A 15,555-nucleotide genomic window follows, 5' to 3' on the forward strand; every position below is an offset into this window, starting at 1 on the left:
CCGCATCCTCTCCTGTCCCCGCATCTTCTCCTCCCGCTCCACGGAGCTCGTGGTCTCCATCGTCCATCTCAAGTGTAGTGAGCGCGGCTCACGTTTTATCTCTGCCTCGGCTGCTCACCACGTGAGTGAGGAGTGTCATCCCTCTGTCTTGGCTTTCAGGTTCATTCAGGTTCCTCCGGCAAACCTCGATTTCTTCCTGTCGATTTGGACTTGAACTTCCTGAAGAAGCTCCCGGTGGAGCCGATCGTGGCTTTTGCCGCTGGCGGAGGCTGGGGTCTCACCTCAGGGCAGAATGTCTGGGTCTGGCACCTGTCAGGCTGCCCCTGTGGGCAAGTTCCCTTTGGACAGAGCCGGGGCTCCACTCCCTACTGACCTTGCAGGTAGACGGGTGGACTCGGGGACAGGTGGGGGCTGTGCTGGGCTTGGGCTCCTCACAGGTACTCTCCGCGGGGCGGGGCCCGGAGGCCCCCGTGGGCTGCACTTGGATTCCTGGTGCAGGCGGGGCCGGGTTAGACTGTGGCCGAAGCCGAAGCCGAAGCCAAGGGGGCCCCGGACCCGCACGGTTAGGCTGCCTTGGCCGTTCCGGACGGAGGCTGGCCGAGGCTGGCCCTCTCCCAGCGCCGGGGATTCCTGCTCTGATTTGTGCCGGTGGAGAGGGCGCTGGGGGTGGGCGGCAGCGGCGGTCTTCTTCCCCTGCCGCTCGCTGGCTGTGCTGTGGCCTCCGCCCTGCGCCCTGATCTTCCTCCACATCTGCGTTCCTCCCCGGCGGAGTGTTCTCAGAGCAGCAGTTAGAGGTGGGAACGGGCTGCCTGCAGCTGGTGGGGACCCTGTGCCGTTCCTGGGGGCGGGGAAGGAGTGCTGCGGTTAGATCCGCTGAAGGCTGAGGCTTCAGGGTGACCCGGTAGCCCTCTGGCTCAGATCTCTTATAACCCAGGAGCAGATATTGGAACATTACCTTGTCTTTCCGGCCTGTCAGTGAGTCCTGGATCTCTGTCTCCACGTGTAACCATGGATGCCATGAATTCAGTCTGCTGGGGGTTTCTGGTAGTCAGAGAGCGGCTCCATGTAGAGCTTTATTTAGTTCCTCATACCCATGACCCACAGTAATCCACGGATCCTTCATGATTTGCTCTTACTTCTTACTGAGAATCAGAGATTTCTTAAACAGATTTTCATTCCATAAACATGCAGAAGAGAACATAATATATTCTGTCCTAGTACCCCTCTGGCAGTCCTTGAAGTTCTGTCCATCAAGAGGCAGGAATCCATCGGCCAGTGTCGACAGAATGACTTCCTGTGCTTCTTCCCTGGAAGAGTTCCGGGCAGCCTGAGGAAGACCACCCCAGAAGGTGTCCAGCTTGTTGTAAAAGGTGCATTTGTTGCTGAAGCCGAAGTCTGATGTTCGTGTTCGCATCCAAGAGCAGGTTTCCTGCCTTTAAATCTCTGTGGACAATACCCTCCTGGTGGACTCTGCTTTCAGCTGCTTTGCTTTCCTACTGCCATGAGCCACGAGGTACTCAAACACGTCTCCTCCACTAGCGTCCTCCTAACAAGGCGGAGAGTTTCCTCAGCCTCCGTCACTTCAAATACTTCACTGTGTTGAGATGATCCAAACCTTCATGATTCCTGCTTTGCGGGACAGTCTCCGGAGGCTGGAGGAGTTCCGCTGAGTCTCATCAACGATCTTCACGGCTCTCGCTTTCCCAGCCAGGATGTGCCGGCCAACTTCACCGTAGCCCAGTCTCCCTTGCCAACCGTCTCGAGGGTCTGGAGGACACCATGTGAATCTGGGTCTCTTCTCAACAGAGACGGCTCAGAGGCCCCGCAGCATGCTGGACTCACTGCTGCGCTTGGAGTCGAGGCGTCCTAAGTCGGCTTACATCTGGGAAGAGCTGGTGAGAAGCTTGGTCCAAATCAAAAGAAAACCAGTTCAAAGTTCACCCCATGAACTGGTCTTTATGACTGAATCAAAACACAATGCCAAACAAAACTAAAAAGAAACAAAAGCAAATACTAACAAGCTAAATTTAAAAAGAAAAAATTGAGGGAAAGAAAAATAATAAAAGTAAAATTAGGGCTTCCCTGGTGGCGCAGTGGTTGAGAGTCCGCCTGCTGATGCAGGGGACACGGGTTCGTGCCCCGTCCGGGAAGATCCCACATGCCGCGGAGCGGCTGGGCCCGTGAGCCATGGCCACTAAGCCTGCGCGTCTGGAGCCTGTGCTCCGCAACGGGAGAGGCCGCAACAGTGAGAGGCCCGGGTACCGCAAAAAAAAAAGTAAAATTAAAGAATAAAGAAAAGAAGTGAGGAAAAAATAGACCAAAATGCCAAGGAGAAAACAAGCTAACTTTCGTCAGAGTCCCTCAGGTCACTGAAAAGCAGCTTACTGAGCCAGAAGGACTAATAAACTAGTCCTAACTGGGAGCTTATTTGGTTCTTGGAATTCTAAAACAATAGCTCCTTATGAGGTCATAGGAAGAAACAGACCTATCAACAAAGTTGGGGATAACCACAGTGATTTTCTCACTTTTTGATCTCAAGTGAGACCCATTACTCATAAAAAAAATTAGGGACTTCCCTGATGGTCAAGTGGTTAAGACTCTACACTTCCACTGCATGGGGCACAGGTTCGATCCCTGGTCAGGGAAGTTCCACATGCTGCGAGCAGAGCAGCCAAAAAAAAAAAGAAAATTGAGGACCCCAAAGGGCTTTTGTTTATATGGGTTATGCCTATCAATATCTTGTTAGAAATTAAAACCTGTAGGATGCTTCAGTGCCTTTTCATTTCTAGTTTGAAAAGCTGTAATTTTGGCTTTTTAAGAGCTCATAATGTCTACACTTAAAATATTCAATTCCTTTTTCTTTAAACTCAAATTGATTGCTCTCAAAATGATGCCACAACTTAACTGGCATCATGATACTGTGTGAAAATGTTCTGTTGCATAAGAAAGAATAAGGTACATTATTAACATCTATTAAGGGAAGATAGTTCTCAGGTTTTATTTACAGTTTCACCCAGTTCTTAGTAGATTCCTCCCTTCCACAAGCCAGAGAACTCACTGTGTCAGTTTCAGCAGCTTTAAATGTAGAGGTTGCTGTTGTGAGTTGAGAAAGCACGACATCTACTCTTTTTAAACCAACAATACACTGTGTTCTGTTCCCCTCTTATTCAGCATGAGATGCGGGTAGGGGTGGCTGGGTGTCATCACCAATAGTTAAGAGGAGGGAACCAAGACACCCCTGCATGACTTTTTAAAGATGTTTTATCAACCATACTGTAGATACTGAAAAGGGCGCAAATCATCAGTGTGCTGTTTGGTGGCTGCTCGCAAATTGAATTCACGTACTTAACCAGCATCCAGATCAAGGTCCACACAAAGTACACACAATGCTTTAAATTATTCAAAATATTATTTATTTTGCATATTTAGTGCCTGTTGTCTGTCTCTCCCATTTGAGTATCAACTCTGTGCAAGTGGTTTTTTTGTCTGTTCTTTGCTATATCTTCATCACCTAAAACAGTTACTGGCACGTAGTAGGCTTGAATAAATGTTTGTTGAATGAATGAATGAATGAAAGAATGAAGTTCACAACATGAATCTAATGGCCCAAAGAGTATGTCAACATAGTCAGATCTGTTTATTTTCCATCTCTAAAACTTCACGTAACTTTCTGAGCTTCAATTTTCTTATCAGTAAAATAGGGCTAAATAACACCAATTTTGCAGGGTTGTTGTGAGAATTAGACAAAATACGTGTACAATGTCTGACATCTAGCACACGCTCAGTATAGCTATCTTTATTTTTCACTGTAACTGCCTTTATAAGGCATAAGCAGATGGAAGGTATGTAGTAAAGAACTTGGCCCTGCCCAGATTGGTCTGACCTTTGTCCCTGGTTCCTGGGAGATAACCTTTAAACCCCTGGAATTTTCCAAGTGATGGGCATGTCTTCATTATTCATGTTGGGCCCCTTTGCTCACACCTGATAGTTTATGCTAATGAGGTGGATCTTGGTCTGCTCAGGCCAGGTGATATCAGCCTCACCTCCAGGGGGTGGAGCGGGGCTGGAGTCTAAGTTCAATCCTATGGACAATAAATGAATCACTCATGCTTATGGAATGAAGCCCCAGTAAAAACTCTAGACACTGAAGCTCGGGTGAACTTCCCAGGTTGGCCACACTCCATGCGTATTGCCATATGTCAATATCAACATCTGGAGGGTCATATGTTCTGAGGACAATCGAAGCTTTGCATTTGGGAACCTCCCATACTCTACCATTTGTATCTCTTCTGGCTAATTTTGATCTGTATCCTTTCCCTGAAATAAACCGTAACTGTGAGTATAACAGCTTTCAGTGAGTTCTTTGATTCCTTTTAGTGAATCTGTCCAACCCAAGGGTGGTTTTGGAAACCTGAACTTGCAAGGCAGGCAGGACCCCTGTGCTCTGGTCCAGGCTCAGTAGCTGGCTGTGTCAACTGGCAAGAGCCACTTGGCCTCACTGCCTCAGTTTGCTCATCTGTGAAACTAGGAGGATAAGCCAAATGGTCTCTTGGCTTCTGTAGCCTTATTGTTAAATGAAGTTCTTTTCTTCTCAGGGAGCATTTGTCTCTGCCTGTTTCTCATATGCAAACACACAAACAGATGTGTGCAGAAGCCAGTCAGGGGAGAGGCCACAGCCCTGTCATGTCAGGTGAGGGTGACACAAGACCCCTTTCCAGGACTTCCCTGGTGGTCCGGTGGTTAAGACTGTGCTTCCACTGCAGGGGACATGGTTTTGATCCCTGGTTGGCCAACTAAGATCCTGCCTGCCATGCGGCCAAAAAAAAAAAAGACCCCTTTCCCGGAGTAGTTGAGCTGACTTGATGAATTCATGACTTGTTCTTCCTTCCCTGTTCCCTGGAGAGAGTCAGCTGTGTTTGCTTCCAGGGTTGATGAATGCCTGCTGCCTCGGACAGCAGGGCCATTGTGACTGCACAGAAGGGCGCTCTGCTTTCTTCAAGTTCCTCCTGAGGCCCTGCACGGGGGCTCTCACCACACCAACCCTCTCCACCCACCCTTAATCCTTCTCATCCTTTCCTCCTTATCTCCTTCCCATCCTCCATGTCCCACTTAAAGACTGGAGGAAAGAGGGGCACCTAGGGTTTCCCTGCGGTTCCCCCACTACTCCAAACCCCACGTTATAATCAATCCTTGAGCACTTGAGCCTCTTCACAATGCATGTCATTTCATCCTCACAGCCCTGAGAGAGAGGGATTATTATTGTCCTTTTGCAGATGAGGAGCCCAAGGCCAGAGTGGTTAAGTAACTTGCCCAAACACACTCAGACAAGGAAGTAGGTTTGAATCCAAGTCTGGCAGATCCCAAAGGCTTAATGATTCCATCATTCACTGGGCCTCTCTGACAGTGGGGTGGCAGATTTGAAATTGGGGTTGGGATGGTACGGTAGATTGATTATGGTCCCAATTTTTCTCCCCTCCCTGGATCCACACATTTGATAATATCCTCCCATCCTGACTCTGGGTTTGACCTCACCACTTGCTCTGGCCAAAGGAGTGTGGCAGAAATGGCAGGTATGTCCATTCCAAGCCTAGGCCTCCAGAGGCTTTGCTTACTTATGTTCTGTCTCTCTGGGGCCTCTACCACCACCTACCAGAGGATAACAGAGCACGTGGGTGGCAGCCCAGGTGTCTCATTCTGGGCCACCCTAGACCAGCCTGCAGACCTGCCCAAACATGGGAGATAGATAGCCCAGCGATGATCAGTGGATCCCACAGCTGATAGCAGCTGCGTAAATGAACGTGGTCAAGACCAAGGAACCACCAAAATCACCTGTAGACTTGTAGGAAGTGATAAATTCTCATTGTTTAAATTTGAGTTTGGGGGTGACTTGTTATGCTGCGATAAATGAAACATGAGGAAAACCTGGTCACAAGGTTCATCAGTTCCTTAAGAGCAATTAGAAAGAAATTCTAAACTCCTAGTTCCTGTGATTTCTTCTCTGGGCCCTTAATACTCTCCTTACTTGAATTACTTTACACCATCTCTCCCTCAACTCCAAAGTAACCCAGTCCCCACTGGCCTTATGTTCTAGACCTCTGTCTACTATTTCTCAACCTGCATGTCCTTCCTGCTCCACAGGCAGCTCCTCTCAGGAGCTCATGGTGTTTCCTTCTTTTTAAGGCTGAATAATATTCCACTGTATGTATATACCACATCTTCTTTATTCATCTGTCAATGGACATTTAGGACATGTCTCCATACCTTGACTATTGTGAACAGTGCTGCAATGAACACAGGAGGGCAGAAATCTCTTTAAGATTCCACAGATGAACCTGTGGACATTATGCTAAGTGAAATGAGCCAGTCACAGAAGGACAGATACTGAATGATTCCACTTACGTAAGGGACCTAAAATAGTCAAGCTCCTAGAAACAGAGACTAGAACGGTGGTTACCAGGGGCTGGGGGGAGGGGAAATGGGGAGTTTTTCAATCGGTATAGTTTCACTTATGCAAGATGCATTAGTTCTGGAGACCTGCTGTATGGCACAGAGCCTGTATTATGCACTTAAAAATTTCTTAAGAGGGTAATCTTCATGTAATCGCATAAAAACCAAACCAAACCAAACCAAAGGGACATAAGGAAACTTTTAGAGATGATGGCTATGTCTATTACCTTAATTTTGGTGATGGTTTTGCAGGTGTATGTATGTGTTCAAACTCATCAAGTTGTATATATTACATATGCACAATTTTTACATATATCAAATACACCTCAGTAAAGCTGTTTTTTAAAATAAGCATCAGCAGCTCATGGTACAGGTGGAGCCAGTCCTTTTCAGCACAGCTGTATGCTGTGGGCTTTGATTAAATTGTCCTGTTGGTTCAGAGGAAACTGGTGAAGCCAGTTTTGCTTTCTTTTCTTTATCGTGGCGGGGCGGGGGCGGGGGCACGGGGGATAAGGGTGCTGCTGGAGAGAGTACTGGAGCTCGGGAAGCAGAAGCTTAGGAAGAAAGGTGAGCCCTGCTCGCGCTCTTGGCCTTCGAGCCTGTGCTCTGGTTCTACATCCTGCTTCTGGAGACCTGCTGGAGGTAAGCGCGGCCCTGAGGGCCCTAAAAGTAGCTGGTGGCATAGGCTTGTGGAAGCTCAGTTCCCGAATCCAGCTCCTCCCTGTACTTTCCGTCTCTCCCATCCTTTCTTGGTCAAGGAATCACCATTGCCTCAAGGTGCACCCCGGCCACAGGCTCAAGAATTGCCAAACCCTTTTATTCAGAGGGCTTTGAGCAGGAACAGAAAGTATCTCACATTTTAATGGTATCTCTCTGGTTGCTGGTCTGCAAGGGAGAAAAGGCAGAAGCAGTGACACCAGTCAGGAGGTTAAAAATGATGGGGACTTAGACTGTGGCTTGAGCCGGGTGGGTGCCAGCAGTGTGAGATGTGGTTGGATTCTGGATGTATTTAAAGGGTAGAGCCAGCAGGATTTGTTGATGGATTATACGTGCGGAGTGAAAGAAAAAGGCTTTTCCTAAGCATAACACCCTCTAGGTCCATGCATGTTGTCACAAATGGCAAAATTTCATTCTTTTTTATGGCTGAGTAACATTCTACTGAACATACACACCACATCTTATTCCATTCATCTACTGATGGGCACTAAGGTTGCTTCCATGTCTTGGCTATTGTAAATAACGCTGCAACAAACATTGGGGTGTATATATCTTTTCAAAATAGTGTTTTCATTTTCTTCGGATAAATACCCAGGAGTGGAATTAAAAACAACAAAACAAAACAAAACAAAATCCCCCCCAAATGAACAAACAGAACAGAAACAGGCTCAGAGATACAGAGAACAAACGGGTGATTGCCGGAGGGGAGGGGGTGGGGGAGAAGAGTCAAACAGGTGAAGGGGATTAAGAGGTTCAGACTACCGGTTATAAGATAATAAGTCACAGGGGTGTAATGTACAGCACCGGGTATAGAGTCAGTATTTTATAATAACTTGGTATGGTGTGTAATCCATAAAAATATTGAATCACTATGTTGTACCACCTGAAACTAATATAGTATTGTAAGTTGACTGTACTTCATTTTTTAAAAAAAGGCTTCAAGATCTTGGGGCTGAGCAATTGGAATTGCAGAGATTAACAGAGGTTGGGATGAGTGGGGGAAGGTAAAGAGCTCAGGATACTATATATACATGTACACACACACACACATGCATACATACATACACACCAACGCACATCCTGTCATGCTCCTCACTGCAACCTATAAGGTAGAGCTCATCATTCCTATTTTGCAGATGACAGCAAATGGGCTCAGAGAGGTTAAGCGATTTGCTGCCCAGGGGCACAGTGCAGAAAAGCCAGGACTCAAACCCAGCGTGTCTAACTCCAAAGCCCATGCTTCCCAGCAGACATGAAGCTGCCTCCTGAAACCTATATCCCCTTGCTGGGCCTGATTCTGTAAATGTGCCTAATGTGAGCCTGGGCCTCCCTGTCTGACTGGGGACGTTCAGTGCTGACACTCAGTGCCCTGGTTTTGAGAATTGCCTGCAGTGAAAGCAGGACACAGGAAGTGCCAAGATGACCCACATTCTCAACTTGAGGATATTGTGATGTATTATGAATGGATCCTTTTGAAGTATGGTTTTAACACCTAGTTAAATAATAATTCATTCTCTGATATGAGACATTTTGACTGATAGACTCTAATGGGATAATATTATTACTGGTGAATTGGAACATTCCATTAAATATGACATTGCATTCTTTTCTGTCATCTCCAGCTTTCTCCTTCGGGGGAAGGGGTGGTGATGGGGAAACCTGAATTTCTATGGAAAGCAGAGGTTCCTGAGCCCCTTGCATGCGTTTTTCGGTGTCATTAATAAGCCAGTCTTATTGGGAACAGGAGGAGAAACAAAATCTTGTTTCAGGATTTTCACTCACTTATTAAGACCTGATCCTCAGTAGGGAAGTAAGCACTCAAGGCTCTGGTTTCTGGGCTGGGTCAGACCTCTGTGGAAATTCTGGTTTAACTGCTTATTAGCCAGGGGGCCTGTTACAGGTACAGCGACCCTTTAGAAAACCTTTCCTTTGCCATTTCTGCTTTGACCCATGAGTTATTTACAAGTGTGTTAATTTCCAAATATTTGTGGAATTCCTAAATTTCCTACTGTCTTTTATTTCTGATTTAATTCCATTGTGGTCAGAAAACATACTTCATATGATTTCAGTCCTTTCCTATTTATTGAGACTTGCTTTTTCATCCTGTTATTTTTATCCTGGAGAATGTTCTAAGTGTGCTTGAAAAGAATGTATATTCTGCTGTCACTGGGTGGAGTGTTCTATAATTGTCAGTTAGATCTAACTGGAAGATGCTGTATATCCTTCCTGAGGTCCTGTCTGGTTGTTCTATTTCTCATTTCAATTCTGTCAGCTTTCTTCATGTATTTTGAATCTCTATTATTAGGTGCACATACAATTATCGTTATACCTTCTTGATGTCATGACTGTTTTATTATTATGACATGTCCCTGTTTGTTTCTAGTATTTCTAGTCTTAAAGTCCATTTCGTCTGATATTAAAATAGCCACTCCAGCTCTCTTTTGGATACTGTTTGCATAGTGTATCTCTTTCCATCCTTTAACTTTCAATTAATTGTGTCTTTGAATCTGAAGTGTGTCTCTTATATGCAGCATATAGTTGGAGCTTGCTTTTTTATCCAATCTGACAATTTCTGTCTTTTTTTTTGGCGGTACGCGGGCCTCTCACTGTTGTGGCCTCTTCCATCGCGGAGCACAGGCTCCGGACGCGCAGGCTCAGCGGCCATGGCTCACGGGCCCAGCCGCTCCGCGGCATGTGGGATCTTCCCGGACCGGGGCATGAACCCATGTCCCCTGCATCAGCAGGCGGACTCTCAACCACTGTGCCACCAGGGAAGCCCCAATTTCTGTCTTTTGATTGGAGTATTTAGTATTTAATGTAATTATTAATAATGTTGGATTTAAAATCATACACTTTACTGTTTTCTGTATCTATTATACCTTGCTCATTTACTGCTTTTGTGTTAAACATTGTTATTGTATTATTCTAATTCTTCTGATTTTTTTCTATTGATTTTAAACTCTTTCTTTGGATTATTTTCTCAGTGGTTGCTGTAGGACAGTGGTTCTCAGCTAGGGGTGATGCCCCCGCCTCTAGCCATCTGGATAGGGTATATTTAGAGACCTTTTTATTGGTCACAGCTGGGAGTAGGGGTGTGCTACTAGGAGGAGGCAGGGATGCTGCTGAACACCCTACAAGGCAAAGGGCAGCGCACCACAGCAGTTCCCGACACAAAGTATCAGTAGTGCCAAGGACCGCAATACACAGCTTACTGTGTCACAGTCTACTCCAGATTAATACTGACTTGATTCTGGTAAAACATAGAAACTTTGTTCCAATAAAGCTCCATTTCCTCCCCCTCTTTTGTGCTATTGCCACATATGTATGTTAGGAATCCAACAATACAGTGTTAGAATTTGTATGTATTTTTGTATTCCCTGAATAGTTTTGAGGTATAATTTATGTCCCATGAAGTTCACATGTTCAAAGTGTCAAATCAATGGTTTCTATTCTGCAGTCATATTTTATAAGAAATTAAGAGAACTGAGAAATCTTTATGTACTCTTTTTTTTTTTTTTTTTTTTGCGGTACGAGGGCCTCTCACTGTTGTGGCCTCCTCCGTTGCGGAGCACAGGCTCCGGACGCGCAGGCTCAGCGGCCGTGGCTCACTGGCCCAGCCACTCCGCGGCATGTGGGATCTTCCCGGACCGGGGCACGAACCCGTGTACCCTGCATCGGCAGGAGGACTCTCAACCACTGCGCCACCAGGGAAGCCCCTATGTACTCTTTTTTTTTTTTTTTTTTTTGCTGTATGCAGGCCTCTCACTATTGTGGCCTCTCCCGTTGCGGAGCACAGGCTCCGGATGCGCAGGCTCAGAGGCCATGGCTCACGGGCCCAGCCGCCCCGTGGCATGTGGGATCTTCCCGGACCGGGGCACGAACCTGTGTCCCCTGCATTGGCAGGCGGACTCTTAACCACTGCGCCACCAGGGAAGCCCCCCTATGTACTCTTTTTAATTTGCCCATATATTTAGCATTTTGGGTGTACTTCATTTCTTCTTGTGAATTCAAGTTACCATCTGTGTCATTTCCTGTCCACCTGAAAGATTTCCTTTAGTATTTCTTACAAGGTAGGTCTGCTAGCAACAAATTCTCTCAGATTTTGTCTATTTGGAAACGTCTTTCATCTTCATTTTTAAAGGATGGTTTTGCTGACTCTATAATTATTTGTTGACTTTTTCTTTAGTTCTCTATGCCACTTCACTGCCTTTTGGACTCGTTTCTTATGATGAGTGATTAATTGTGCTGTGGATCCTCTGTACACAATGAGTGATTTTTCTCTTTCAACCTTTTCTCTTTGTTTTGGCTTTTAGCAATTCAACTATGATGTATCTAGGAATGGATTCTTTGTGTTTGTGTTATTTGGGGTTTGTTGAGCTTTTCATGAAACTTGAAACATTTTTGGCTCTTATTTCTTCAGTTTGTTATGTCTCTCTCTCCCCTCCTTCTAGGACTCTCATTACATGTAAGTTGGTTTGCTTGATGTTGTCCCACAGGTCTTAGAGGCTCCATTCATTTTTCTTCATTCTTTTTAATTTTTTCCCCTTTGTTCATCAGATTGGATAATTTCTACTGAACTATCTTCAGGCTCACTGATTCTTCCTTCTGCCCTCTCAAATCCACTGTTGAGCCTATCCAGTTGATGAAATTTTTCATTTTGGTTGTTTTCAGCTCTAGAGTTTCCATTTGTTTTGTTTTAGTCTAGTTGATATTTTCTTTTGAGGTTCTCGATTTACTGAATGATTGTCATATTTTCCTTTAGTGTTTTAAAAGGTTTCCTTTAATTATTTGGGCATATTTAAAATAGTTGCTTTAAGGGAACAGTCTTCAGTGCTTTCTGAAAGACTGTCTCCCAGGTTATAATCTTCAGGATGGCTCAAATAAAAATTTCCGTTTCTTTCCTCAAAAACAAAACAAAACAAAACAAAAACTCAGTTGCTTTGAAATCTTTTTCTGCTGAAATCAACATCTGGGCTCACTCAGAGTCTGTTTCAATAGAGCGTTTTCCTTTGTGCGGACCACACTTTCCTGTTTCTTTGTATGTCTTGTAGTTTTTTTGTCAAAAGCTGAAGAAAATTCAATATAATATATTCTATAGCACCTAGAGATTCTGATTTATTTTCCTGAGGGCTTCTTTTAGTTTGTTTCTTTGTTTTGTTCTGTTTTGGTTTGGTTTTAGTAACTTGCCTGAACTTACTCTGCAGAATCTGTCTTCCCCACAGTGTATAGCAGCTGATGTCTCTGCTCAGTATTTTTTTTTTTTGCGGTACACAGGCCTCTCACCGCTGTGGCCTCGCCCGTTGCGGAGCACAGGCTCCGGACGCGCAGGCTCAGCGGCCATGGCTCACGGGCCCAGCCACTCCGCGGCACGTGGGATCTTCCCGTACCGGGGCACGAAACCGTGTCCCCTGCATCGGCAGGCGGACTCTCAACCACTGCGCCACCAGGGAAGCCCTCTGCTCAGTATTTTTATGCTTATTTTTAGCCTGACTTCCTAAGGGAACCCATGTGTCAACATAGCTTAGTAGTTAGCCATTGATTCGGGCAGAGGTTGTATTTAAACACCTTGAGCCCATAACATTCTCACCCTTCCCTCATGGGTCTGTGTGTGGGGTGAGGAGGGCATTCCCAAGTCTGCTGTGGCTTTCACTTTTCTCTGGGCCCTCTCATGTCTCCCTGAACGTGTGTATAGTTTTCCAGTCAGCTGGAGACATGTGGAGAGCTTACTTAGGCCTTCTATCACCCTGTCACTTCCAGAGCCTTCCTGTCGAACTGATCCACCACCCATCCCACCTGGGACCACAGCCCCAGGCCAGCCAAGCTGCAGGCTTTCTATGTTCCTTTTCTACCGGGCTTGCTGCTGTCAGCATGGACTTTTCACTCTCCATTCCGAATCAAGTTTGCTCCTACTTACTTGCAGTCAAGCTGGTTTTCAATTTTTGTCCTGCTCTAGTAAATCAGCTGTACCTACCAAGCTGGGTGGTGGGATGGAAGCTGTCCTGGCCAAGAAGGCTGCAGACCTATTGTTCTTACACAAAGTTCCAGCAAATTCGCTAGAAATAAACATCTCTCAATTTGTTATTTGCATTTCGTTGATCTACAGAGCCTTGAAATGGTTTGATTTTGATAATTTCTTCGATTTCTTCCTTGTGTTTGGTGAGAGAATATTTGCCTACCTCTTCATATTGTTATAGCTGGAAGTCTCATTTCTGCACATTTTAAAGATTTTAATACCTGTGATCAAACTTCTCTCAAAAAAGGCTTCACGTGCACCAGCTAGATTCGAAAGCACAAGGAGACAGACTTGTACATTTTATATATTGGTCCTAGTTATCCAGACCTTGCCTAACACTAAAGGGGGCTTCTTACCTGGTTTTAGTAATAAAACTCATGTTCTTTAATGGCAGAATTGTTATACATTTGGTGTTTTTCAAAGCATTCATGGAACGTAAGTGGAAATCGGAAAGTGACTTGAAAATTTTCAAATAATCATAAATAAATGAATATCCTTTGCTTCTTTGCTTCTCTTTCTTGGACTGTTGCCCTTCAGTTTCCATGGGAATATATGTTTGGGAAGAAATACAATCACATCGGCTTATGTTCTTAGCTTAGAGAGATAGGGAAGTTTTGTAGAGGACTGAGGATCTTTTTTTTCTTTTTTAATAAATTTATTTATTTTTGCCTGCATTGGGTCTTCATCGCTGCACATGGGCTTTCTCTAGTTGCGGCGAGAGGGGGCCGCTCTTCATTGCAGAGCACAGGCTCTAGGCACGTGGGCTTCAGTAGTTGTGGCTCGCAGGCTCAGTAGTTGTGGCACACGGGTTTAGTTGCTCTGCGGCATGTGGGATCTTCCCGGACCAGGGCTCAAACCCGTGTCCCCTGCATTGGCAGGCGGATTCTTAACCACTGTGCCACCAGGGAAGTCGCAGGACTGAAGATCTTGAAAAGGGGATATCTGGCCCTAGTAAGCTTTGGTGAAATGAATCCAGGTTTCTCAAGACAAACAGATTTTGGTAGTTTAATGATATTTTAAAGATAAGACATGCAAGACATGATCTTTTTTTTAAACCTCAAACAACATAGAAAACAATTATATCCTCAAAAATATTTCTCCCAACTCTGTCAGGTTCCCAGTTCCCCAACCCAGTGGCAACCACTATCACCAACTGTTTGCATTTTCCTCAAGACATATTCTATGTAGATTCAAGAGTGTTTGTGTGTGTGTATGAGATAGAGAATGTGAGAATAAGGGACAGACTCCTTTTTACACAAAAAGTAACTTTTTTCACTCAATAATATATTTTGGAGATTATTTCACATCAGTACTAATGAGCTCTCTTGTTTTATTTCTTAGGCTTGTTAATTTTGAATTCTGAAATAATTTCAGGCTTAAAGATAAAACTGTATAAGTAATACAAGAATTCCTGTATAACCTTTCTACAGCTTCCCCAAATGTTAACAACATCTATAACCACGAGACAATTATCAAAACTAGGAAATTAGTACTGACATAATACTACTAGTAATCTCCTTACCTTATTCAGGTGTCTCCGATTGTCTCACTAATGATCTTTTTCTGGCCCAGGATCAAATCCAGGACCCTGTATTTAGTTTTCATGTCTCCTTAATTTTCTCCTGTCTTGGAGAGTTTCTCAGTTTTGTTTTTTATGACCTTGACACTTTTGAAGAGCACTGTCCAGTAATTTATAGAATGTCTCTCAATTGGGGTTTATAAGACGTTTCATTATGGTTAAATTCAGGTTATGCATTTTTAACAGAACACCACAGAAGTGATGTGTGTCCTTTTCCTTGCAGCATATCAAAAGGCATACGATGCTGATATGTTGCATTACTAGGGATGTTAACTTTGAACAGCTAGTTAAGGAGGTGTCTGCCGTATTTCTCCACTGTAAAGTTACTATTTTCCCCTTTGCAATTAATAAGTATCTTGGGAGAGCTTTGAGACTATGTAACACCCTGTTTCTATCATACATTTGCCCATGAAATTTGGTATCCATCAATGATCCTCACTTGCAATAATTATTACTGTGTTATTTGCCAATTGGTGGTTTTCTATTTCAATCCTTCCTTGAATTTTTATTTAACTGGAATTCTGCTCTAAGGAGGAGCCTCCCCTTTTCCTACATATTAAAGTTTATTCAACTATTTATATCATCAGGACTTATAGATATTTTACTGAGGGCAATAATCCATCATTGTCATTACTTTTTTGCTCAAACTATATCAGATTTGGCCACTGGGAACTTCTTCAAGTAGCCTCCTGACTCTCATTCTTTGTTCTAATAATTCTGAATAATAATTAGAATAACTTTAACTTACCCTTGATTCTTCCTAAGGCAGTTTCACAATTATGTCATATGATCCTTGTCA

The 15,555-nt window shown here is 44.5% G+C and overlaps 1 pseudogene; it reads right to left on the reverse strand.

Moving 5' to 3' along the window:
* Positions 1-277: 277 nt before the first annotated feature.
* LOC136136001 (serine/threonine-protein kinase MARK2-like) lies at positions 278-12,952 on the reverse strand (annotated as a pseudogene).
* Between the last annotated feature and the right edge of the window lie 2,603 nt (positions 12,953-15,555).

The sequence above is a fragment of the Phocoena phocoena genome, chromosome 16 (assembly GCF_963924675.1).
Source record: "Phocoena phocoena chromosome 16, mPhoPho1.1, whole genome shotgun sequence".
Taxonomy (NCBI): Eukaryota; Metazoa; Chordata; class Mammalia; order Artiodactyla; family Phocoenidae; genus Phocoena; species Phocoena phocoena.